Here is a 26,144-nt window from a genome sequence, read left to right as displayed (position 1 = left end):
GGAATAAGATCGGAGGTGAAACTCGCTCTTAAAATGCTCTATCACTTCCGGTATCAATAAAGGATAAGGTCGGAGATGAAACATGCTCGTGAAATGATGTATCACTTCCGGTCTTAATAAGTAGATAAGTTCAGAAATGAAACGTCTCTTGAAATGATCTATCACTTCCGGTTTCAATAGGGAGATCAGTTCAGAAATGAAACGTGCTCTTGAAATGATCTATCACCTCTAGTTTCAATAGGGAGATAAGTTCAGAAATGAAACCTGCTCTTGAAATGATCTATCACTTCCAGTTTCAATAGGAGAATAAGATCGGAGATGAAACTTGCTATTAAAATGATTACTTAATACCAAAGCTGTTTCCTGCAATCCGTTACATTTTTTGCTCTGTAGAAATTAAAATTAATACAGTGGTAGCGTTTTATACGACCTCGTTTTAGTAGAGAAATAAGGACTGATATAAATTATATTCTTAGAATTATGAATCTGCGTGTCTAAAACACATATATCGCTTCTTCTTCTTCTTTTTTACCAATATTGAAACCGGAGGTATTTGTAGACTTGGATGCTCCTTCCATGTGTAGATTATCAATAGTGACGCACAAATGTAATAACTATACACATATTCTGTTTTGCACAAAGTCAATTCCTAGTAACCTGAAGCTCTTGCTCTATTGTCGACTGCCTAATTTATACTAGATATACCCACACGAGAGATTTGTTTTCTAATCTACACCGCGATAAAAGTATGTTGGATCTTAAAAATGGTGTAGAGGACAAGGATAGGTAGCAGGAAAAGATTAGGACATCGAAGGGGTTGGGGCAGTGCCAATTATAGTTAAGCAACTTAAAATAGTAAAGAAAGAGCAGGCGAGTAGCACTGAACGTTAGGTCGCCGAGTGCCCTGGGATGGCGTCACTTACAGTCAATGTGACTGAAAAATGGCTTAGAAACTATGTAGAGAGCTAAGGAAAGCGAATAACAGAGGATGGGTTATAGAGTCTAAGGCATTGAGACGAGTACAGTGAATTTGATTGAAATGGATCTTGGAAAGTGGGTATAAGTTGTTAGAATATTCATATTGTGTATAATTGATTCTCCTTATGGTGAATTACATGGTAATGACGCTTCCATTTATTATATTGCTTCATTTTGAACTACTAGCCTTTCGTTGTGAATTACTATATGCTACCCGTAAATATTCAGAATACTAGCCCCTATATTATTAATTTGTATAAATAATATGTTTTTTGAAAAAGAGCTAACTCCATTGGTCTAGTGACTAACGCGTTCGCCTTTTATGAACATGCTTCGATTCCCAGTGAGACAGCATTGAAAAATTTAAACGGAATAGGGTGGTTCGGATTCTGCATTAAATTGTAGGTCCACTCCTCATATAGCCTAGGTACTCAAAAAGGACAATCAACTTCAAAACATCAAACAAACAAGCAAAATGGAATCTAAAAAGAACAGCTTCTTGCGAACAATACTGTACATTCCAATCTTAAGAACAGATAAATTATGTCGACTACCATTCTTTAATAACGAATTTGGTTGAAAGAAAAATTTCGATGAGAAAATATTTCCTTCGTTGATGCCTAATATCATTTAAAAAATTGGATGAAAATTGTTTAGAAAAATTCCTAGGAGTTTTAGGAGGAAAATTGAAATATAAAGGCCATTGCTTGTTTAATTCACTTATAAATTTTTTCACTTCTGCGTATTAAAAATCTAAATTTAAAAATTATAGAGAATGAAAAAAATTATTAAAAAACAATTTTAGCCAAAAATAATTCACAAACTCTAAATACAGCATATTATGTTTTTCTTCCATAAAAGAAAGAAAAAAGAACCTGTATGTGACTGAAAGATTAAAGAAAGAAAAAAAGAGCAAAAAATATTTTATGAATCATATACCCATAGTGTAGTAGACGAATGCAATATTTATAAATGTGTATATATTGTAAATTCTGTTCAGAAAAGCATGAAAATGAAATGAAAGATGTTTGCAGAGCAAAAGAACGGAAACATTCATTTCATAACATCCGGCTTTCATTTTAATTTGGGCCACCGAGCAATTTAAGGGAGGTAAGCCGCATCTTCCACTAGTTGCATGTTGAGATCATATATTTGTTGAGCCGGGTTTTAGTGGAGGGGAGGGGAAATAATAATTTTTTGCATGAAGAACTTTCTGTTACTAAACTTACTACAATGTTAACTTTTTGGTTCATTTTTTCTTATTATTCCTAAATGCACACTTGCTTTTCATTTTAACGTTAACATGTCTGGCAGTGTAATTACTCAAACGGAAGTATTGATGGCTTATACGTGTATGTATCTAATAATAGGATGTTTATGTATGTGTCCGAGGGAATTCGTGCTTAAAATAATTAATGAATTAATTCCTGAGTGTTGCGTATGATAAATTGATTTCTCTTTCGCTTTGATCAATCATTGTTAAAAATTATGTAAAATTATGTATGTTTTAACTGCCAAGTACCTATCACTTACTTCTTTTAATAGCCTTTAACGCAAACTATAACGAAAATACATTATATGCTACTTGCTGTAAGTTAGGGAATACGAGACATGACTTGTGCTCCTTCGTGGCTAAGCGGTTAGCGTACGCATCATTGGCATGGGAGATTCGGGTTCGATTCCCGGCGGGAGCTCATGTGGCTTGGTTTCCACGTTAATCAGTAGGTCCACGTCTCATATAGCCTAGCTGCTGAACGGGACGTTAAACTCAAAATCGACTCAACTCATCAACGAGACATGACTTTACGATTCTAATTCTGGAAAACTAGTGATTAAGAAGTGGCAGAGTGATTAACGCGAAATCTTTAGTGTGCGTGGTTCCTGGGTTCGATTTCCCGATTGAATATTTACCTCAAATACAAGCCTTAGTACAGTTCGGATTTCCGCATGGAATACTTACCTCAGATACAAACCTCAATACAGTTCGGGTTTCCGGATGGAATACTTAACTCAGATACCAGTCTCAGTATAGTTCGGATTTCCGGATGGAATACTTACCTCAGATACAAACCTTAATACAGTTCGGGTTTCCGGATGGAATACTTACATCAGATACAAATCTCAGTATAGTTCGGATTTCCAGATGGAATACTTACATCAGATACCAGTCTCAGTAAAGTTAGGATTTTCGGATGAAACACTTATCAGAGATACAAACCTTAGTATAGTCCTGATTCTATCTTAAACAGTAAGTCCTTTGTGGTGAGGCTGCATAGCGTCTCACTGACGGGGCGCTCATCTTTAGTACAAGGGGTCCTTTGTTCCAAACCAGGCCATATTAGTTCATGGTGGATAACATCGTGTCCTGGAGACAAAGTACCTCAGTGATGGAGCATTCATCTCTGTTGCAAGGGGTTCCTGGTTCGATCCTAAGCTATGGAAATTTATAATGTAGAACTTTGTGTTCGTGGTTTTTCTCCTTTCCTCCCTCATTGTCAATCCACCAATTATTTCATGAATTATCCGTCTTCTTTTAACTTACAGAACATAAACATGTGTCATAAAAGTGAATATTTCATTTCAATTCATTTAATTAATGATAGTTTCAAGTTCTGTTCCCAAAATATAGGTTGATGCTTCTTGTAGAGTTTAGACTTGACGCTAACATGAAACTAAACTGTAAGAACGGCTTATAGTGAAATCAGAATTATATACATTCATTGAAAAATCGAATATAAATATTTAACATCAAAATGAAGATCGGGGGGCGCGGTGGCTCAGTGGTAGAGCGTTCACCTCCGGTGCTAGGCGTCCCTGGTTCGATCCCAGCTCGCGCCGTGTGGACTTTGTGGTGGACAAACACCGTGCTCGTGGGTTTTCTCGGGGTTCTCCCATTTCCTCACACTTTCTTCAATCCACCATTTCACTCATTTCTTATCATCACCGTCTCCTTTAGCCTAACCGACATAATCGTGGGACGTTAAACTTAAAGATTTCATTTTTTTAAAATGAAAATCAGTAACCGTTCAATTCCGAAATTGGTCAATCTCCAGTTACCCTGAATTTACCTTAAACTTCGTATTCCATGTTACTTCAACAGTAAATAAAACATTAAATTCCCGGTAATCAAAAGTAAATCCACACTCTGGAATTCTGTTTGAAAGTTATTTCATAATGGTATTATATCATCAGTAGAATTCGTAGTTCCAGTGAAGTATGGAGATGGCTCTTTCTGCGTTTCACCTACTCGTTCAATGGTTCCTCAATTTTTTTTTTTTTTTAAAAAAATTACTTTTGAATCTTTGTATTTCCTCAGCCAGATCAAATGCAACAAGATTCCTAAGTCTCGAGTTGATAATGTGTAGCGTAAACAACGGGAATCGTGCAAAGCAAAAACATACGTGACTTTGCAACTACTCCTGTCCTAGTTGTGATTTTTTTTTCTGGCTTTTGATGTTTCATCACTCTTCGCGCTGTTTCAATATGACCTCTACTTTTTGGATCACCTGTAAGTTTAAAATTGCTCTTAAATGTTGTTGGAAACACAAAGGCGCAACTCTACAACGTTCCCAAAGATTTCTTGACAGAAATATATGCGTCCAATGTGTCTCTGAAGAGAACTACGTTTGTAGTCTTAACAGTCTTCATCCCGGCGAAATTAAAATACCGCTAATTTTACAGTAATTATGTGATATCTTCAAATAGATAAAAGATAATCGAAATGTGGAACAAGAGCGCCCTAGACAAATATTATTTTACATGAGAAACCGTTATCACGACTCACTTATCTGCTTTCGATTTCGAGCCATTTTGAAAATCGGCATTTATTTTCGCGTTTCTAAACAGCTGAAAACGGAAAGCCACTAGGTGACTTGTGATAACGGTAACTCACGCAAAATAATATTGTCTAGGGCGCTCTTGTTCCATATTTCAATTATCTTTTATCTATTTGAAGATATCACATAATTACTGTAAAATTAGCGATATTTTAATTTCGCCGGGAGGAAGACTCTTAAGGACCCTATTTTGATGAGAACCAAGTTTGTAGAAATTCACGTGTACTTTTCTCAAATACTTCTTGAATGAATCTTATCTTATAATTATTCAATGTTTTCTAATCCTAAATCGGTTCCCGGTGGGAGCACTCGGTCGAAAAAGTGTAAAAAGCTTTTTATGTCAACCATCTTGAATGAGGTTTTCCGCGGTTTTCTTCATTCACGCCAGGCAAATGTCAGAATTGTACCTAACTTATAGGTCCCAGGCCGCTTCCTTCCTACCCCAATCCTTTCTTCCTTCCCTTTCCCCGGATAATGTGCTCGCCGAGGGAACGTCATCCCTTATATGTGACAGTCTAAATGGCCACAGATGCTGAAAGCCCAGAAATCTAATCCTAATCTGAAATCGAACCCAGGGTCACATGCACAGCAAACATATATGATAGATCATCATGGGACTTGTAAAATGAGCACCAAAGTTTAAAAAGAGAACAGAAATCTATAATTTAAAGTAAGAAAAGAGAGTATTTTTTAAAGGAATGCTGCACGAAAGTAGAATTGACGTTTGGCGTGAGGAACGATCTTGCGAGTAAGACCCCGTGGTGAAAAAATCTTCTTTCAGGAAGTGAATATTGTGACATGTTGATGCGATTCAGACCTCTCTGAGAATATACTTCATCTTGGACCGAATCGAAGTTTTCTCATATCATAGCATTGGCAACGTCGCTGTAAGCGGAATGGGTAACTTGAGAATAGCGTTATGAGATCGAACTTCATTTTGGTTGCTGTACACAATAATAACTCTTAATGAATGGTCTGGTAAAATATGGGGGGGGATAATGAATGGCTTTTCTTAATTGTAGGATCATGCGTTCATTTCCACACCTCACCAGTTTTGGTTAGTATTTACGAATATTTTTATTTATTTATTTATTTATTTATTTTCAGTTTTAGGTCGTAAGTTTTAATACTTTAGACCGAAAGATTCATCGAGAAATGGGTGAAAATAATGTAATTAATGCTAATGATTAATACAGGGTGCGGCACGTAAAACCGGCCCGTCGTAATATTCTGGTATATTGTGTTTTTGGCAACACTTAAATAATCTACCTTCCTACCAAGAGATGGCGTGTCGAGGTCGGGTCGACTTACGTGACCTGCAGCAGTCACGTGCAGCCGCAGCCAGTGAAACTTGTCGAAACCAGTTGAGAAAAAGGCCTCGTTGTGTTAAGCCGGGTGAGTGTCATTGTGTGATAATGCCGTATTCGATACCCGAGCGTGTTGCCATTGTTGAAGGGTTCATTCTCACTGGATCTTTTGTGAAAACAAAGAATTTGTTTCGGGAGAAATTTCCAGGTCGTTCTGTGCCAGCAAAAAGCACCATTCAGGAATTGATTGAAAAATGGCGGCGTACAGGATCGGTTCAAAATGCTCCCAGGAACAGACGACCATCTGTCTGCACACCTGAATTAATTAAAGATGCAGGTGGAGGAGATAATGACAAGAAGTCCTCGAAAGTCAACCAGGAGATTGAGTCAACAGGTTCATGCGAGTGAGAGAAATTGCAGACGTGTTTTAAGGGGACTGAAGTTCATTTTATGTGTTCACTTTACGGGCCGGTATTACATGCCGCACCCGGTTTTACGTGCCCTGTATAATTGCTATGCCCTGAACGGAATTCGACCGCCTCCCTACCAGCACAATGGTTTTGCGACGATCAGTCTTTATGTTCATAATTTTTGAAGTTTTATTTCCGCTGGGGCGGTTCTTAAGGGAAGTCCATCCGTAAAAAATAAAATTAAGATAAGAGAATAAAGCTTCATACACCTTCAGAAAGCTGAATACAAAAATCAGCATATTAAATATGCTATCTTCCCTTATCTTGTAGCGTAATATAGGGTGATCAAAAAGTAAGATTACAAAACCCGCAACGAAACGACCAACCATTCAGCCAGCAGATAGTACATATATTAGGTTATTTTTCTACATAGTCTCCTTACCGGTTCTGGCACTTGTCGCATCACGAGAAGAGTTTGGGAGATTCCCTTCTGGTAAAAAAAAAAAAATCCTGTTCTTGCATGACGTAGTCGCGGAGTGTTTCATTTCCTGCAGAATATTGTGCAGAATGTGATGAGCGCTATGAACGGCGTTCTGATTACTAATTCTTCCACCAGGTGTCATAACGTGATCCCTTTTCTGTTGCCGTAAATCATCCCCTCTACTCTAGTTGTTTTCAAATCTGTTGATTCCGTGCTGCGTCGAACACTGCGCTCCTTGGTCGGTGACGTTTTCTCTACCAGCCCCAAAATTTTCGGCACTACTCTGAACTCATGCTAGCGATACATTACAGTTTCTCTGTAAACCTCTACCAGCTGCCGGTGAATTTCAGCAGTCGCGGTTTTTACATGTTTCGCCCACACAAATTTAAAAACTGAGCGAATTTCTTCGCGAGGCTAGTTTCCCAAACGCGTCGCCATTTCTGTTTACATACAACAAAGGGCTATAGGGTGGCGGGTAGCTGAAACTCTGCACAGTTGCCAACTCCATGTATTAAAATTATCGCACACTTCTCATTCGTCTATAACAGATGAAACTCCAGAAATATCGGCCATGTAACCTTAGTTTTTGATCCTCCCTCGTACTTTCTCAAGAGTCGACAATGGATTTGCATTCTTCTTTTCTTAACACTTGCTTTATCTTTCATTTCTTAGCATTAATTGGTTGCATTTTTCTTTAACCTCTAAAACAATACTGTGAGCGCATTAAATTACAAAAACAAGTCATTAGGTTGTTTACATGTTTTTAGACTCTATGTGCACTTTCAATTTTTTCTTACACCAAGAAAGGTAATGAAATTTAGATTTTTTGAAAAAAAAAATAACCTTTAAAACTTAAAATCCTGTTACTTCTCGTAGAAAAGTAATTTCAATTCCAGGTCAGGGTTTGTTGAAGAGATTTTAATTACAGGCTTTTAGAGACAAAAAAACTCTTCCTCTCCCTCTCTCTCTCACACACACACAAACATACAAATAAACAAACAAAGGAAGATAGAACGAAAATAAGTGGTAAAACTAGATGTAGTATAAATGTATTTAATGGAAGAAAAAATTACGTTTTAACTTGAATCAACTTAAAAGTATGCGGGAGGGGATGAAAGTATTTTCAAGCACATACATGTACAACGCACACATACCCCACGGTATATACATGCTAGCGTCATGAAACAGAAATGCACTTTTGTACGTATACGGTACACATAAGAACATGCGTCACTTCACTACAGATTGCGCTGTTCGTGTAAAGTGAGAAAGTTAAAAAAAATTCCTCTCTCGTTTTCTCCGCTTTATCTCATTTTCTCTTCTTTTCTCACAACATACTAGTCTGATTCTCACCCTAATTGTACCATTTCACCCTATTTCCAACCACGCATAATGTTTTTCCCCTTTCAGATATAATGTAAAATCATGGGAAAGTAAAAGGTCTTATGGTTTCCTTTGGCGGTTTGGATTTTCGTAGTGGCGGAGGGAGGGGGGTTAAAAGGAGGTAGCTAGCTGGTTAAAGCATAATTCTGGGTAAAAAAGGCCAAATAGAAAGGAAAAAGAAAAGAAAAGAAGCTAGCGTCACTAGATGGATGTTTTCCACGCAAAAATCCCCGCCAACGAATATATACATTTCTCCACATGCAACCAGTGGAAGATGCGGCTTACCTACTAAGTATGCTCTGCGGCCCAAAAATTAAAGCAGAAGCGGATGCTATGAAATGAATGCTTCCGCTCTCACTCTTTCCCCCCACCCACTTTATCTAATCTTCATGCTTCTCTGAACACAATTAAAACATATATTTATATCACTTAGTAGTAGCAGGAAAGCCCATGCTTTTATTTTTTTAAAACTTAAAAAGCACTACATATAAACAACCACTGTATGCTTCTTTTTTTATATATAAGGGAAAATCTCACTTTACCACGAATACACAAATGCGCACACGCACAAAGACTTATATAACTGCATGCACGAAACACTAAGAGCACCATTCCTAAAAGGTTTACCCGTTCCATCATCTCAAATTCGTTGTAAATATTAATAACTTTGTGGATTCTGCATTTAGGAAGGATAAGCTTATGTCTGGAGTATACACACTCAAAAAAAAAAAAAAAAAAAAAAAAAAAAAAAACACCAAGTGATTAATGCTTACTCTTTTCATCCAGATAGAAATACTGTGCACTCGTAGAGATTTGTTTGAAAAGTATATGGCATATAATTAGGTATTTACAAGTATTATTATTATAATTACTTATTTTCTGATCCAAAATTTGCCATAATGAAATTTCATCTGTTTCTTTTTTTTTTTTTAAATATTAGACATGTATTTTTCATGTATAATTTCGTTTTTATTTTACGTATATTTCAACATACCGTAATATTATAACATTCTCGAACGATAAAAACAATTCTTTCAAGCGTTCCCTTTGCTCTTTACACATTAAATGGGCAGCAGACAGATGATTTTTTTTTAAACTTAACGTCACATGTTTATTCTCTTTAGAGATAATTAATAAATTTAAACGATTGTGAAATAGTATGGTGGAATGAAGATATGGGTAGAAATGGGAGAACTTGGACACCCGATATATATATATATATATATATATATATATATATATATATAATTGGACCTCAGTAACTAGAATTTCTATAATTCTTACTTTAAGAGTTTTATAATCATACTTAAAATCTCGGGATTTTGAACTTTCGTATCTGCGAATCTCTACGAATCGAAGTTTACCTCTATAAGTCGAATTTCTCTTGATGTGACTTCGATAACTCGAAGCTATAGCTCAATGCTTTTACATAATTGTCACTGTTGCTAATGTGTACTGTAATTGTGTTCTACTCAAGTTTTACTAGTCATCTAATTTAATATAAGGAACTTTCACAACAGCTGGCTCGAACAGGTTGCTCAGTTGAACCGAGCTGAGCCGGTTGACATCACTACCCGGGTTGGGCTTCTACTTGGGCTCAAAACTTTGACTGTGCAGATCTCTGCCTTGATAGTAAGAACTACAGTATATACTTAACGGTGCCGACTTTCCAAAATTTATGTGGGTGCATATCAATGACGGGGCGTCATATGTTTTCAGGAAATTCTCGATATATGATTTATTTATTTTTAGTTAAAATATTTTATGAACACTGTCGTAAGGGGCTGGGCTGTGATAAAATAAAATATGCCGGTACTGGATAATATAAAGGATAAATTGGAGCTGCCATAGCTGTCGGTAACACGGCTGAATTAAACGCAAGAGAAACGGGTTCAAACCCGGGTCCAAACTAAAATTCTTGTGGGTGTGCCGTACCCCATTGGCGCGCATGTATATTCTTATGAGTGGTGCTTACAACTTTTTACGCTGTCTCATTATAAAGATCTATTGTCGTCTCGCTATCGAGACAAGACGAGATGTAAGCAGTGTCCCCTCTCGCGAACAACATTAAAACAATTCTACATCACTGCTTATATTTCTTATGGTGTTCCGTTCAAGTTTAATCAGGCAATGATTACAAAACAATTAAAACGAGCTGAACGAGCGAGCTATTTATCAAACTCGACTCGATTCGAAACTCTACCTCAAAAACAGTGGCTCGGGTCGGAACTCGACTTGAGATAATTACCTTTGACTCGACTCGTACCCTTCACTATCTTTGAACGTATGTTTTGTACAAATTTTCTAGATGTTACTGCATACTCGATACTTTTAGCATGACTGTTAGCAATGAACATTGTAAGTTTTATAAGAAAAAAATAACAAGGAATGTATGAAATAAAATAACTGACGGTTGAAGAACATACAGGATTATTTGCCCGTCCCGACTTCAGATGATAAAAAAAGCCGGGACTAGTACCAAAAAGAAAGGACTGTCGCGACTAAATCGGAACATCTGGTAGCCTTAGAAGGAAGAAACTAAGGGTAGGGATGCAGAATAACACCGAGAAACCCTACATACAAGATAATTGTCCATCACAAAATTCACTTGGCGTGAGCTGGAATCGCATCAAGGATCACACTCACCAGAGGTGAACGCTGTACAACTAATCCATCTACCACACAAAGACTGGTGTGATACCTTTAATATAGGTCCTGGTCAGCTTGCTTCTACTGTTCCTCACTGTTGTTGTCATTGTCTGTTGTTAATGATTCCCATATAGACTGGCTTCTTAAATTGCATCTGGAATTTGGTTAAGTAAATAAGTAAAATGAAGCCATAAAAGCCAAAAGCCAAAGAAACCATAAAAGAAGAGTATATTCTGTTTATCTTTGAAATAAACTTTAACGAAAATGTTAATAAAATATTTCTTATAGATATTATAGTTCACATGAAGAAACGTGAAAATTACACAAAGAAGGAGAAACTAGTGTAGAGAAGAATAAGGAAAATCAAATAGATCGAACGGAAAATCAATATCAAAAAGCTTGAATATCCGCACAAAATAGACGATATTTCTAATTAAAAAGGGCGGAATAAATCTGGCTGGTACGTTATCTGTTTGGGATTTTGTGTTTCATTTTTATGTGCTACAATTAAATGAAATTAGTAGCATACGTAAAGTTTCCGGATTTTAGCCTACCTCCTCCAGAAGATATTATCTAAAATACTTATATAATATTAATCCTTTCAAATCTGATTTTATATTAATCCATAAAAATATTTTTGTATTTCATAGAATCAAAAGGGTTATCATCAGATGAGAAGTTATCCTACTACTACTATAACCTAGTATCCATCAGGATACCAAATGTTCTGACGAAACTATTCGAATATAAGAATCTAATATAAATAAAATAAAGAGTTTGTTTGTGTGTTTGTCTGTCTGTCTGTGTGCGGCCTGCGGACCAGATGAGTGGACCGAGAGTTACCTAAATTTGGTCACGGGTACCTTGGTCCAGGCCCCAGAACAAGATGAAGCATTTTTTTATATATATATTCGAACCAGGGGGATTTCAAGGGGGCGTTTACCGGGACATGTAAAAATAGTAGAAAATGGCCGATATTAGTATCGAATTCATAATTTTCGCGGTCGCTGACATCAATCGTGAAACTCAGGTTGCATTAACTTCCAAATTCACTCTATTTGGGTGCGGGCCAGGAGTCATCGGGGGATGGATACAGAAACATGTAAAAATAATCCAAAATCACCGATATAAGTGTCAAATGCATGTTTTCGGTCGCTGAGATCAATGGTGATATTTCCATAAGCGATGACTTGTAAATTCAGGTACCATCGTACGCGGGCCGGGGGTCTGCGGGGGTGGGAATACCAAGACGTATAAAAATAGCCCAAAATGACCAATATCAAATCCATAGTTTTTGCGGTCGTTCAAATGAATGGTGATACTCCCACAGGCGTTGACTTCCAAATATAGCTCCAATGCCAAGAATGGGTACATTCAGCTAGTAAGAAATAAAATGTTAAATTGCATATCAATTGGAATGGAGATAAAATGAAATGAAATATTGCAGTTTTACGTCCCACGGTTATGCCGGCTAGGCTAAAGGAGACGGTGATTATGAGAAATGAATGTAATGGTGGAATGAATAAAGTGGAAGGAAACGGGAGAACCCCGAGAAAACCCACGAACACAGTATTTATCCACCACAAAGCCCACTGGGGGCGAGCAAGGGTTGGACCAGAGACCCTACGCACCAGAAGTGAACGTCCATTGGAATGGGCATAAATTGAAAGTCTTAAGGTATGTATACAAATATAGCACGTAATCTTGGGAACTTGAAACCATCCTTTATTAAATTCTGCCTACACCACTGATGGAAAGCATTAAAACAGTTGAGTTCTACTTCAACACGAAGATCAGCTCAGAACCGTAAAGGACTACATTGTAAGGAAATTTCTTAACTTTTGGCAAATTATTTTCCTGTATTATAGAACATATATGATGATAATGCTTAAAGTGCTCTGACCACTCAATCCTCCGTTGGATATTATGAATTGACGTGTATGATTATTCATAATCTAACCCCTACCGTCATATTTAACTGGTCGATATTTAATACAGTAGTTCGCATCATCGTCTCCAAGTCAATCCTTTATTGACTCACATATCGCTTACATGGTAGGAAACATCCTATGTCTATAGATATTACTCAAATATACCCACCAATATAATCTCCCCCTCTTTTGTTCCGAGTCAGCCAATAGATTCAGAGTTGACAGGTCAGCATTAACAATATCAAACTTTAATGGACGAAAGTACTAAATGCAGTTACAGCTTACTGTGAACATGCGAACACAATGTGTCTATTGTTTGTCGAAATCTCTCATCCGTTTAGAATAGTCTGTGTAATTGTTACCAGCAGAGACTAAGCACTGCAGATAATTGCTTCAAGGCTTTACTTGTTGTTTGTTATGTTATTGTTTACTAAAACACCATGCTTCAGGGGGATGTTTCCATATACGCTTTGAAAATGTATTGCGTTTATTATGTAACATTTAGTAATATGCAAATGTATATAGCCTTAGAGGATGCGAGAATAGAAAATGTTAAACAGTTAAAATGTAGTAATTATGAAATTGAAATGATTTAAGTGTTATGAGGTCCTTTCTTTATCTGTATAAAGGTTAAATTATATATATATATATATATATATATATATATATATATATATATATATATATATATATATATATATATATATATATATATATATAGAGAGAGAGAGAGAGAGAGAGAGAGAGAGAAGAGAGAATATAGCTTCAGGTTTTAACAGGTATTATTATTATTTTATTAAAGTAAGTTTTTAGTTGAGATGGATGATTAAAGACTTCAGAGTTCGAGAAGAAATTGCAAGTGTTTCAAAGTTTTGCCAATATCAGAAAATGTGGAGACTTATTGGCAGAAAGAATTAAGATTTTCCAAGGGCAGGTGGCGATTGTCTCAATCCATATCCAATATCAGTTTTGCTTAAATGCCGTTATATATATATATATATATATATATATATATATATATATATATATATAGGGCATATATATAGGGTGTTAATGAAGTACACCGACAAACTGTAAGAACTGATTTCTCACATCAAAAGTAAGATATAAAGTTCACGTGGACCTAAGGCGGAAAGTGCATAGTTTCAGAGCTAGGGCTGTCCGAAATGGCGAAAAAGCCAAATTTCAACAGGCTCTATTTCGAATTCCAGAAACCGTGGATGGTGATCCTTTATCAGCGTAAAGGAAGCCACGCATACATAATCCAAAAGTGCATATGTCGTCAATATTTAATAGGTGTACAGGGCATTCCCTACAGGATGTAATTTTCAGATATGCTGTTAATAGAGTTTTCAGATATACCCTTATTTCAAGGAGGGTCCAAAGTAGGCAGGAGGTAAGCCTTACAACAATGTGCGTTCAATGTTTCGGAGGGAAGTCGGGAGTGTTAGGAACCGGCAGCTCCATGGTTTATTGTGTTCGAAATAATGTGTGATACGATGTATTCTGTCACAGTATATTTCACGTTTTCTTCAATTATAAGCGTGAAAGAAAACATTACAGCATGCTCTTTCCCCAGTACGAGAGACCGTGCTACTGACGATCCTTAATACTTCCGACATCGCGCCAAAGGATCCATGTTCACTGCTATAATGGCTTATCATTTGCCTGCTTTGGACCAATCATAAAGTCAGAGCATACCTCAAAATTCGGTTGATGGCATGTCTGGGAATTTCACCCTGCAGGAAATACTCTGTATACCTATTGAACATTAATGAAATATGCAATTATGGATTGTGTATGTGTGATTTCCTTTACGCTGATAAGGACCACCATCCACAGTTTCTGGAATTCGAAATCGGACCTGTTGAAATTTGTCTTTTTCGCGATTTTGGACAACCCTAGTTGTGAAACTATGCATTTCCCCCTCAGGTCCATATGAACTTTTTTTCATATTTTGATGTAAGGAATCACTTTGTCGGTATAGTTCATTAACACCCTGTATATATATTGTGCGTGTAGTCTAGATAAGTAGTTAGATGTATGGATATTTAGATATTTTCAATTTTATATGTGAAAGTACAATTCCAATAACTGTGTTTGTTCAAAATTACACTGTACTAAGTGTAATTTTAAATAACTTTAAATAAATAATAAGTTACTGCATGTTACAAAAATTTAATAAAAAGCGTTTATCTTTCAATGTACATAATAGCCTTTGATTGCCCAAAACATTCTCAAATGATATTGTATCCTGATAATATGTAGCGTTCCTATAAAATTAAGGAACAGCATAAGACAACCTCCGTTTGCACATTTTCAAAAAAAGTCAATACAATATTTGGTATAAGAAAATGAAAACGAAATGAAATCTTAAAGTTTTACGTCCCACAGTTATGCCGGCTAGGCTAAAGGAGACGATGATGAGAAATAAATGAAACGGTGGAATGAAGATAGTGGGAGGAAACGGAAGAACCAAATCGAGAAAACCCACGCATACGGTGTTTGTCCACCACAAAGGTCACTTGACTTGAGCTGGGATTGAATCAAGGACCCCTTGCATCTTAGGTGAACGCTCTACCACTGAGCAACCTCGACCCTATTTCGTATAAGAATGTATATTGTGAAGTGGCTCATAGTTATGTGTGCTTCTATCATAAGTTGTTAAATTTAATCATCATAATTTAATTCAATTTATTTCATTCTACAAGTAAATTGTATTAGAATTATTGGAATCTTGAGTTCAATCGACTCCAATTCATGTTGTACATTTTCAGACAGCTCATGTTAGCATTGTCATTACAAAAGCTACCAATAAATGTGAGACTAGTTTCCCCTTGCTTCCTGAAATGCATTCCTTTCCTATCTAGCCAAAAACTCCTTAGTTCATTGTACACAAGAGTCGTCGCTCTGTTTAATCAAAACCATAGAGAACAGGTACACAAGGGGTATTCATTATGAAAATTTGATAGAGGTTACATCGAGTGAAGAAGACATCATATCAGTGGAGATAATCTAGCTCCCTATCCTTTGAAATACCATTCTGAGGTTCAATACCGCAGAAACATTTTGGCAGAAATAAAGAACTATGTTTATCACAGATTTGAATCAAGACCACTAGCAGTTTGACAGGATTTGGTTCCAGTTGTCAACTAGCTGCAATTTCTTCAGTTATCATCTAGAGAGTAAAAGACACCAGAAGTATACATTCATTATTCCAGACGACGAGGACGACGTCAATTACCCAGGAATCACTCTTTCTTTTATTCTCATAACCTTACTCTTTCCACCTTACCTTTCAAACTAGTCACTTTTTTTTTTTTTTTTTTTTTAAGAAAATTGGGTCATTTGAATTTTATTTTACAGTTAAATTCTGTGCAGGACATCAGTTTTCATCCCCATGTTTTACATCCCCAAGTTTAGCGTTTAGTAATCATAATCTGAGCTGTTAACTGATGTTTCCACCACGGCACAATATGATATATATGCAATATGTATGTTGCTACGTGCTAAACGCAACAAATAGTTTGAAAGAGATACTTCAAGTAGCTCTTTAGAATTACTGAAACTTATCAAAAGTTCAGAACAAGAGATAGACATCTTGAGAGAGAGAGAGAGAGAGAGAGAGAGAAATACTTTCTGTTTCCTTGTAGTCATTGTTGCCACGTTAACGTTCAAGCCTCAGAAAGGACATGTTATAAAGTACAGTCCCAGGATACGGTACAGAATGACATTATAAAAAGCGTACAGTCTTGTTCCTAGAAATACTTTTTCTTCAGTTTAAGTCTTACGATAATGGTCTTTAAGCAAAAGAAGACGAATTGGTAATGAAAGTGAATGCTTGTGAAATTACTTTTTTTTGTGCTTACCCACCGGTAATCGAATGCCGAACCACGTGTTCCAAAGGCACACGCGCTAGTCACTAGACCAGCGGAATGGATTCGTGTTTCTTTAAAAGCTCAAGTGACTTTGTGTTGTATTTACATTATATATATTTAAGATTGACTTTATATGTCATATTCTCTCACCTCTGTCATTTTTGTTTCCTGCATGCAGCTTTGAAACCTAAAGTCACTACTACACTATAACAAGTGGGTGTGGAAACTCCGATTACGCTTTTTAAATTCGGAGATGGATCTTAGAATGGGAAGATAAGCAACTGCTATTAAGTTACCAAACATAGTGCAAGCACAGATGGGAGGGTTAGAATTAATGTTGCCCACTGGCGTCTCTGGCATGTAAAATTTGGGGGGGGGGGACACATCGAAGAAAGTGATTAAAATGGTGCTACCTAGCCCAACCTATTTATTATCTTCGATTCCATTTGTTCCCTTTCTGCTTACCTTCACGGATCCCCTAAGGTATATCAACAACTCTGATATAATCGTTCCACAGCCTAAATAATATATTCCAAATAATAATAATAATAATAATAATAATAATAATAATAATAATAATAATAATAATAATAATAATAATAATAATAATAATAATAATTATTATTATTATTATTATTATTATTATTATTATTATTTATTTATTTATTTGTTATTCTGTCGTTAGTAAATAAATTAAATTAGAATGAAATATTGAATATTGTGTACTTCAAAATATTGGGGGGACGCGACCCACCTCATCTCCCCCGCCAGAGACGCCTATGATGTTGCCCACAAGACGAGATAGATCTTTTTCATATAATGAATTACACTTTTCGAGACGAGATAGTACTTCCACGCCATTTGTTTGCGACGAGACAGCCTTAAATCCCATCTCATTAGCAAGATTATTCAAAATGTACGTTCCAGAAAAACAACAACAACAACAACAAGCATCAATATAATAAATTCTTTTGAAAAGTACTTTTAATTCTCAGTAATATGATGCCATGTCCTCCCCGCTCCCAATTTAGCAAAATTTTTTTGTTACTCTAATATAGCAGAACACAACTCCTATTTGAAAATTACTTTTAACAACTCATAGGCACTGGATCTCAGTCTCCTAAGCAGAAGAAAAGAAACTTCTTTGTTTGAGAACTGCTGACCTATACAATACAGAAATCTGTGTCCTGTACTGGATTTAAGAATAATGTTAAACAAAACTGGTTTCTTTTTATCAATATGGTAGATCGTGTCATTGACAAGTTTCTCGTGAGCGATTCATTGGCGTACCTGACCTGGGGTGCCATTTGTCAATGTAGTTTGTGGTTGATTGAACCAGTATTAGATTGGCAGGTCTTCTGGTTCGGCCGTTTATTTGGCACAGTGCCTAGTTCATGCTTGCTAAAAGATTGGACATTTTTCTCGACTGACCCTAAGGTCTCGTTGCTCTTATTTCTTTAAGCTTCTATTAAATACAAATTATATCTGAAAAATCATTCTTTTTTTTAAATTACGCTTTCGAAATATGGATCAGTTCTTCAGGAACTGTGGCTATGTCAGAATTGCCGCGTTTATCTTGAAAAGTGATAACTCAATTAATGTTTTAATACATTCATGAAAGAAATGTCAAGAATCACATCTATTGCAGTTCTTTTCTGCTTTACTCTCGTGCTGCATACTTTTCTGTGAATATACTAAGTAAAATATCGTACTTTATGTTTATTTAATACGTAAAGACTTCATGAACGCTGTTTAACATTTATCTGGATGATTTCAATTAATTTATTACTTTCCAAATCCAATTTTAATTAGAGAGTCGCGGTGGCTAGTGGTGGAGCGTTCACATCTGCTGCATGGGGTCCTTAGTTTGATCCCAGGTCGCGCCCAAGTGAGCTTTGTGGTGGACGAACATTGTGTGCGTGTGTTTTCTCGGGATTCTCTCGTTTCCTCCTGCTTTCTTCATTCTACCTTTTCATTCATTTCTCATCATCACCATCTCCTTTATCTTACGCGACATAACATGGGACCCAAAACTTAACGATTTCATTTCATTTCTAATTTTAATTCAAAGAATATTAGTAAATTTCATTTTGTGCTAAACAATACTTTAAAAGATTAAAATAATATGATAAGCAATTTTGTTAATATGTGAAAACTTAACAGTCTTTTTTAAAAACATGCGATATCCAAATTTAAAAGTTGATTTTAGAAGCCTGTAGGGATAGGATTGAATTTTTGTTTCTCACAAGCAGGAACGTACCGACTCGTTACTTTCAGATCTGGTTCGAATTCTGCTCTATTCTGTACTTGATTTAAAAACAATGTATGTACATAGAAAGATGGCAAGGTGTGAGGTGTTTTTGATTTTATATAAATAAGTGTTCTCTATCGGAAAGTATGCGAAGGATTTCAATATTAGCGAAAGATCCGTGCATGTTTTTGATCGTAATTCAATCTCTCTCTTAGTTTCTGTATGTTTACATATTCCATCGAATAAGCTACTGTATGAAGAAACCAAAATTCTCCCTTTCATTTAAGACCTTTTAGTTTCATTTCTTGTTACTTTTTAAATTTTGTAATATATTTTTCGCTTAACTTTTCTTATAGTAAACTAAGGGAATTGACTGTTCTTTGTAGGGCTGAACGGTATGCAACCTGAAGGACACTGGAGTCATTCTGGTTGCCTAACTCGAAAGGTTTTTGATAGACTAAATTTTGACCCTTCTTCTTCGCTTACGATACCTATTAAACACATAATCTAAATTATCTGTGGTTTCTTCCCTACAGTTACCTATGAGTATGCCAAGCTCTCTGTGAGGATTTGTATATATCACGAAGATATAAACCCAAAAACAAGTAATCATTCAGTGTTATACGAGAAACATTCCGCAAGTAAGCCTCGTTATTTTTTTTCACAGGTAAGCTCTATTACAAACAGAAAAAATATGTCATGACAAAATACAACTTTTTGATTATTTTTCCACATAATTGCCACCGAAATTAATACACTTGTTGTACCATGTAATCAACTCCCATAAACCCTCCTGGTAAAAATATGTGTCCAGCGATTTAAGGAACTTCTTGACAGCCTGTTCCACGTCTTCGTTTCTTCCGAAGTGATGTTCCGATAGTGCTGATTTCAGCAGCGTAGGGAAAAGGTGGAAGCCTGATGAGGCAAGATCAGGACTGTGGGTCAGGTGGTTCGATCTCTTCCATCCCAGAAAACGAGTGTGTTCTGTAATGTCCCATGCTGTGTGGGATCTTGGATTGTCGTCCTCCAAGAACAAATTCCCTCGACTCAAAAGCCTTGGTCTCTTGTATCGAAAGACGGACTTCAGTTTACTTTGTCTCTGATGATAGTGCCATATTGACGGTCACTGCAATGAGAAAATCAAACAATATGAAATTTTTCGCGTCTTAGAACAGTGTCAGCATAATTTTCCTTGCGAACTTGCGATTCTTTAAATTTTTTTCGCGACGAGTGAGCTGGAATGTTTCCATGTCATAGAAACGGCGTTGGTAACTCGAATAAAGAGTGCACCCAGGTCTCATCGGATGTGATGACCCTGAACAAGAAGTCATTCATTGGCTTCCCCTCGTAAAGCATCAGGTGTTTCGAGCTTATTCCCATTCGTGTAATATCTTGTGACCAGGTGTGAGGTCTCTCGGCACCCATCTTGCCAACAGCTTTCGATAGTCTGACACTTTCATCCATTTTTATACTCTTTTGCTGCAGTCATGAGCATGGAGGGGCGCTGAGATCAGTCTTCATCTTTCGAAATCTGTTTGTTCTCCGTCATTGAACGTTGCACACTGCGCCCAAATATTTAACAAGACGTCGTTTCCATAGATGTTCTGTAGGCGTCTATGAGTATCTGAAACAATAGTCTTATGCTCCCATTCATACTGAACAACAGCACGTACTTCATTTGGGACCACGTTTCGACCATGTGTCTTTCTACCATATTGGTTTATACTTGGCTGAGCTCGTGCACGCTAGTCTGCTTTTTATCTATATTCTTCGGCACTCTACGCATCTCCATTACTCCTCCTGTCGTGACTTCAGAAAGGATCATCAATGTCTATTTTTACTTTACAATCCAGCTTTCCTAAGACAAAAAAAAAGACGAACTTATTTTCGGAAGGTCACTTGTATATAAGACTCTTACTGTTATCAAACATATATTGTGATCTTATCATCATATCTTATTAATCAATGTGATTGTAAGTGAACTACAGTATTTTTAAAAACAAGTGTGAACTATGCTCTCCTCCCTCGCATGGTGGTCAGCATCCGTGATTTGGTGCACGGAGTCCTGGATTCAATTGTTGGTGGGAGAGCTTCGAATGCAGTAAAGTGGTTCAAATTCCACTTTAAACTGTAGACTTCGTCCTGTATACCCTCTCTGCTGCAAAGAATGTAGATACAAATGAATCAATTAAACTGTAGGTCTCATCTGGTCTTATACAGTCTCGCTGCTGTTAAAGACCAAAACTACAATTAATCAATCAATAACGAATAGTATGTAGGCTGACTGCAGGAGGGTTTAGACATTTGTCTGGCAAAGCAAGGTTAAATGAGCCACTAGTTTTGCTCATTTGAGCATTGTTTTACTGCTGTGACAACTGTGTTTCTTATTCATCACTGTATGTGCTTAGTAATTGATAATGCGCTTCGTTTCTCATGGTTGTTACGGAATTATCACCAGTGCGGATCAGTAGCGTGGTTCTATAATCAAGCTTGCTTGGCGAGATAGTGTGGAGGGCTACAGCCTATTGATATTTCACGATAATCTGCATACCCGCTAACTGCACCATATTTAAGTCCCATAAGGGGAAGCCCGGCATAAACTTCAGTCAGGGGGTCGTGGTTTGAACCCCTTGCTAATATCAGGTTGTTTAAAACGCATTGAACCTTTGGAGGTCAAAATTGAAAATACAATTATTATGATTCGAAAATATCATAAAACCATACATGCACCATTTTCGTCGATGGCATGCCTTTTTTTTCGGCAACACCGCAATCCCGTTAATGTAGAACTTCCGTGGTTTCTGGTCAAAACATGCTGACACGTGGTGTTCACAGGTTCTTTTAAAACTAACTTAACACCATAGAGAGAGTTGTGCAGATACCGAAAACGAATGACAGTCTTACGGTGTCCGTTCCGGGCTAGATAGTGGATGCATTAAAACCTTCTGGGCAGCCCTCAATTTCTGACTAGTCGTTAAAGACGTCTGCGGTCTGGTATTGTTAACGTGGTATACAACACCCTTTCTCTTGACCAATCCCAGCCGTTTCTTTTGAATTGCTTGATGCACTCGCTCAAATTATCGACAATACAGGTCCGAGCCTATTGTTTCCCACCCGATGGCAGCAGCTCGTGATGCATAATGCATTTCTAATTCCACCAAAGCTGCAACATAATGTTTCTGGACGTCAGTGTGGTCTTGCCACACACTGTGCAGCTTTTTCTCTGTTTGATTACAATCTTTTTCGCACATTGTTGTCGTAGATTATCCACTTTTCATCACGCGTGATCAACAGCGTCAGAAATTGCTTGAGTTTGTTGCATTTCGGTAGGAATTCGCAGATAGAAATATGATCGAATAAATATCTTTGAGTCAGATCATGTGGCACCCAAGCTTCTTTCTTGTAACCAGCTTTCTCCAAATGTTTTAACACTGTTTATTGAATGGTCTTCAGATAATTGGCAATGTTATCTGCTTAAATACCGGTCTTAAACAAGCTTCTTTCTTGTAACAATCTTTCTCCAAATGCTTTAACAGTTTGATGAATGGTGTTCAGATAATTGGCAATGTTCTCTGCTTAAATACCGGTCTTATCCAAGCTTCTTTCTTGTAGCCAGCTTTCTCCAAATGCTTTAACACTGTTTCGTGAATGGTGTTCAGGTAATTGGCAATGTTATCTGCTTAAATACCAGTCTTACCCAAGCTTCTTTCTTGTAACCAGCTTTCTCCAAATGCTTTAACACTGTTTGGTGAATGATGTTCAGATAATTGGCGATGTTTTCTGCTTAAATACCGGTCTTACCCAAGCTTCTTTCTTGTAACCAGCTTTCTCCAAATGCTTTAACACTGTTTGGTGAATGATGTTCAGATAATTGGCAATGTTCTCTGCTTAAATACCGGTCTTACCCAAGCTTCTTTCTTGTAACCAGCTTTCTCCAAATGCTTTAACACTGTTTGATGAATGGTGTTCAGATAATTGGCAATGTTATCTGCTTAAATACCGGTCTTACCCAAGCTTCTTTCTTGTAGCCAGCTTTCTCCAAATGCTATAACACTGTTTGGTGAATGGTGTTTAGATAATTGGCAATGTTATCTGCTTAAATACCGGTCTTACCCAAGCTTCTTTCTTGTAGCCAGCTTTCTCCAAATGCTTTAACACTGTTTGGTGAATGATATCCAGGTAATTGGCAATGTTATCTGCTTAAATACCGGTCTTACCCAAGCTTCTTTCTTGTAACCAGCTTTCTCCAAATGCTTTAACACTATTTGGTGAATGATATCCAGATAATTGGCAATGTCATCTGCTTACATGGCACTCTTGCTCAACTTTTGCCAGAATTCCATCAACGTTTTCTGTGATTGATTTTCCACTACTAGGAGTATTTTGGACATCTAAGTTTCCAGGACGAAAGGAAATAACTATCTTCTAGCTGTTGCATTTGATAACGAATCTTGACCATAATAGCACGCACTTCTTTACTTAGGTGCGCAGCATTTGTGTCTTATTGCCTTTCGAATTAAAATTATTCCGGAAATTTCAGTCATTTTCACGCCGCGACACCTTTTAGGCTGATTATAAGAATGTCAACACGTTTTGCACTTTTACTAGTTCTCACTTTCAAATTACGTTAAACTTGAACAGGCTCGCACCCAGAAATTTTTGTTGGAAGGGGTCCAAGGTTTGGTGATGGGTCCAGTACTACAAGCCAATACGTCTATGTAACATTGAACGGGTATTCTTCTGCACCCAAAAAGATGATAAGTAATTGTAAAATACTTTTCACCTATATTTTCAGGAAAGAAAAAAGATACAACTAGATTGTTTTTATAAGAGAAATAGTACAGATGAACTGTAAGATCAAATTTTCATGCTACATAAGTGTTGTTTTATTTAGAATGGGTACTAATGTATAGTGTATTCACTCAAAAGGAATGCAGTTCGGTAAATGTCTTTGAAGTTCCCATCCTTAAATCTGCTTTACATTATCCTTTCCGTCTTCCATCCTTCTTTTGACCACATTTGCGGGATTGCAATGTTAAACCAATACAACCAATATATTAAACAGCAATCTTCTGATCACTAGCTGAAAGGACAGTATTTGGAACTGTGGCAACTGAGATTTTACGTAGAGTTGACAAGTGATTGTCAATTGTTTGAAATGCGGGTTTTGGTTGGGCATTTGGTTATTGGGGGTGTTTTTTTTTACAAGTTTCCTTATAACACAAGTACCATACTTAGAAGGCTCCTTTATATATGAACTGCATTTCGGTTGAAGAAACAAACTATACGTCAGGGGCGGATCCAGGGGGGGATCGGGGCGATCGCCCCCCCAGAAGACATAACTTTCTTATTTTATATATAAATAAACTCATCCATAAAAAGTTTGGAGCTCTTAAAAGTAGCAGTATTGCTACAGACCGCCCCCCCCCCAGAAGTCCGTCCTGGATCCGCCCCTGCTATACGTTGAGTAAGGAAGTTTTTTGGAGTGTCCGGACCCAGGGGACCGCCCGTGAGTACACCTCTGGGTCTGAGTCGCTGCGACTCATTATGTTTTGAGATTTTGGACAGTAACGCCATCTCGTGCGCAAAAATCTTAATATCTTTCAGACCACCTTATAGTAGGTCGTTCCCTTTTCCCTCGGTGTTGCTTGAAGAACTTAAAACACAAAAACGTGAACTCAAAACCGAATTGTTGGTGTCAAGCGTTTTTGCCCCTACCCCACAGTATAATTAGAGAACTGATTCACAGATGTATGTCCATTGAAATTAACAGAAACAAACACACTTTGTGACAAACATTTTACAGAACACACAGACACTAATACAAATAGGAAATAGGGAACCAAATCTCTAAAAGAGAGAAAAAAAGGGACAAGAGAAATACCAAAAGAGATTGTTTCTGAAATTGGTTAATAACATTGCCAGAGAAAGCAATTAAAACAGAAGTCCAATCGTAGTGTCTATCGTATTATTTACGCTGACAAACGGACAAAGTCGATAGATATTAGGGGACAATGAATTCGCTGCGGACAATTTTGTTTTACGCTAGTTGCTTTCTGTATCCCTTTGTTCCCAGCTACTATATATATAATTTTCCTCCATTCGCACTCTTTTGTAATTTTGAGCTGCGACAGAAGTGTAGAAAATTTTGTAACCATGGGGAAAAAAGCGAACTTGAAAGTATTTAAGCATTTACACATTTAATGATGATTCCTGTACTCTCTCTCTCTCTCTCTCTCTGTATATATATATATATATATATATATATATATATATATATATATATATATATATATATATAATATGTGTGTGTGTGTGTGTGTGAAATTGTGCGTATGTTTTAGATTACGTCATCATCTCAGCTGTCCCTGGTTCGATACCCGATGTGGACACCATCCATCCTGAGCGGCCAGTCATCCTGAGTAAGTTTTTTCTGGTTTTCCTTATCCGTACCAGGCAAATGCCGGGGTGGTATCTAACATAATGGTCTCACACCACTTCCTGCCTTCCTCATTCCTTTATTCCTCTCCAATTCCCCGGAAAGTGTGATCGCCAATGGACGTCATCCAGACGCTGATCTAACAGGTAAAAATTGGGGGGGGGCAGCCAGACCCCAGACTATGATAGCTATATCATGAGTTTACCATACACTTTAAAAAGTATATAAATAATAACCTTTATTAGTTTTGTCACTCAAAAACTGGGGGGGGAGGCTAGGCCGGCCCCGAACTAGATCTGTCACTGACGTCATCCCTCATATCTGACGGGTTAACGTGGTCGTCGATGTCGAAAGCCCAGAAATCTAATTCCTAATTCTAATTCGTTATTGTGTTATTTGTGGTAGAGAGACAAACGGTAAACGCATCAGACCAAATCTTATTTATGTAGGTTTTCTTAAAGCAGAATTTGATTAGTATTTTCTCAATAAGCCCAATAACAATGGTAGGTTTATTTGTGATAAATGACAGAAAATCACACTGGAGTCCCGCTAATCGGAACTAATTGGGACCGAACCCTGTTGGGATCACGTGATTGTTCGG

Source organism: Thermobia domestica, chromosome 2, assembly GCF_964235325.1.
Source record: "Thermobia domestica chromosome 2, izTheDome1.hap1.1, whole genome shotgun sequence".
Taxonomy (NCBI): domain Eukaryota; kingdom Metazoa; phylum Arthropoda; class Insecta; order Zygentoma; family Lepismatidae; genus Thermobia; species Thermobia domestica.
This window is presented reverse-complemented; position numbering follows the sequence as displayed.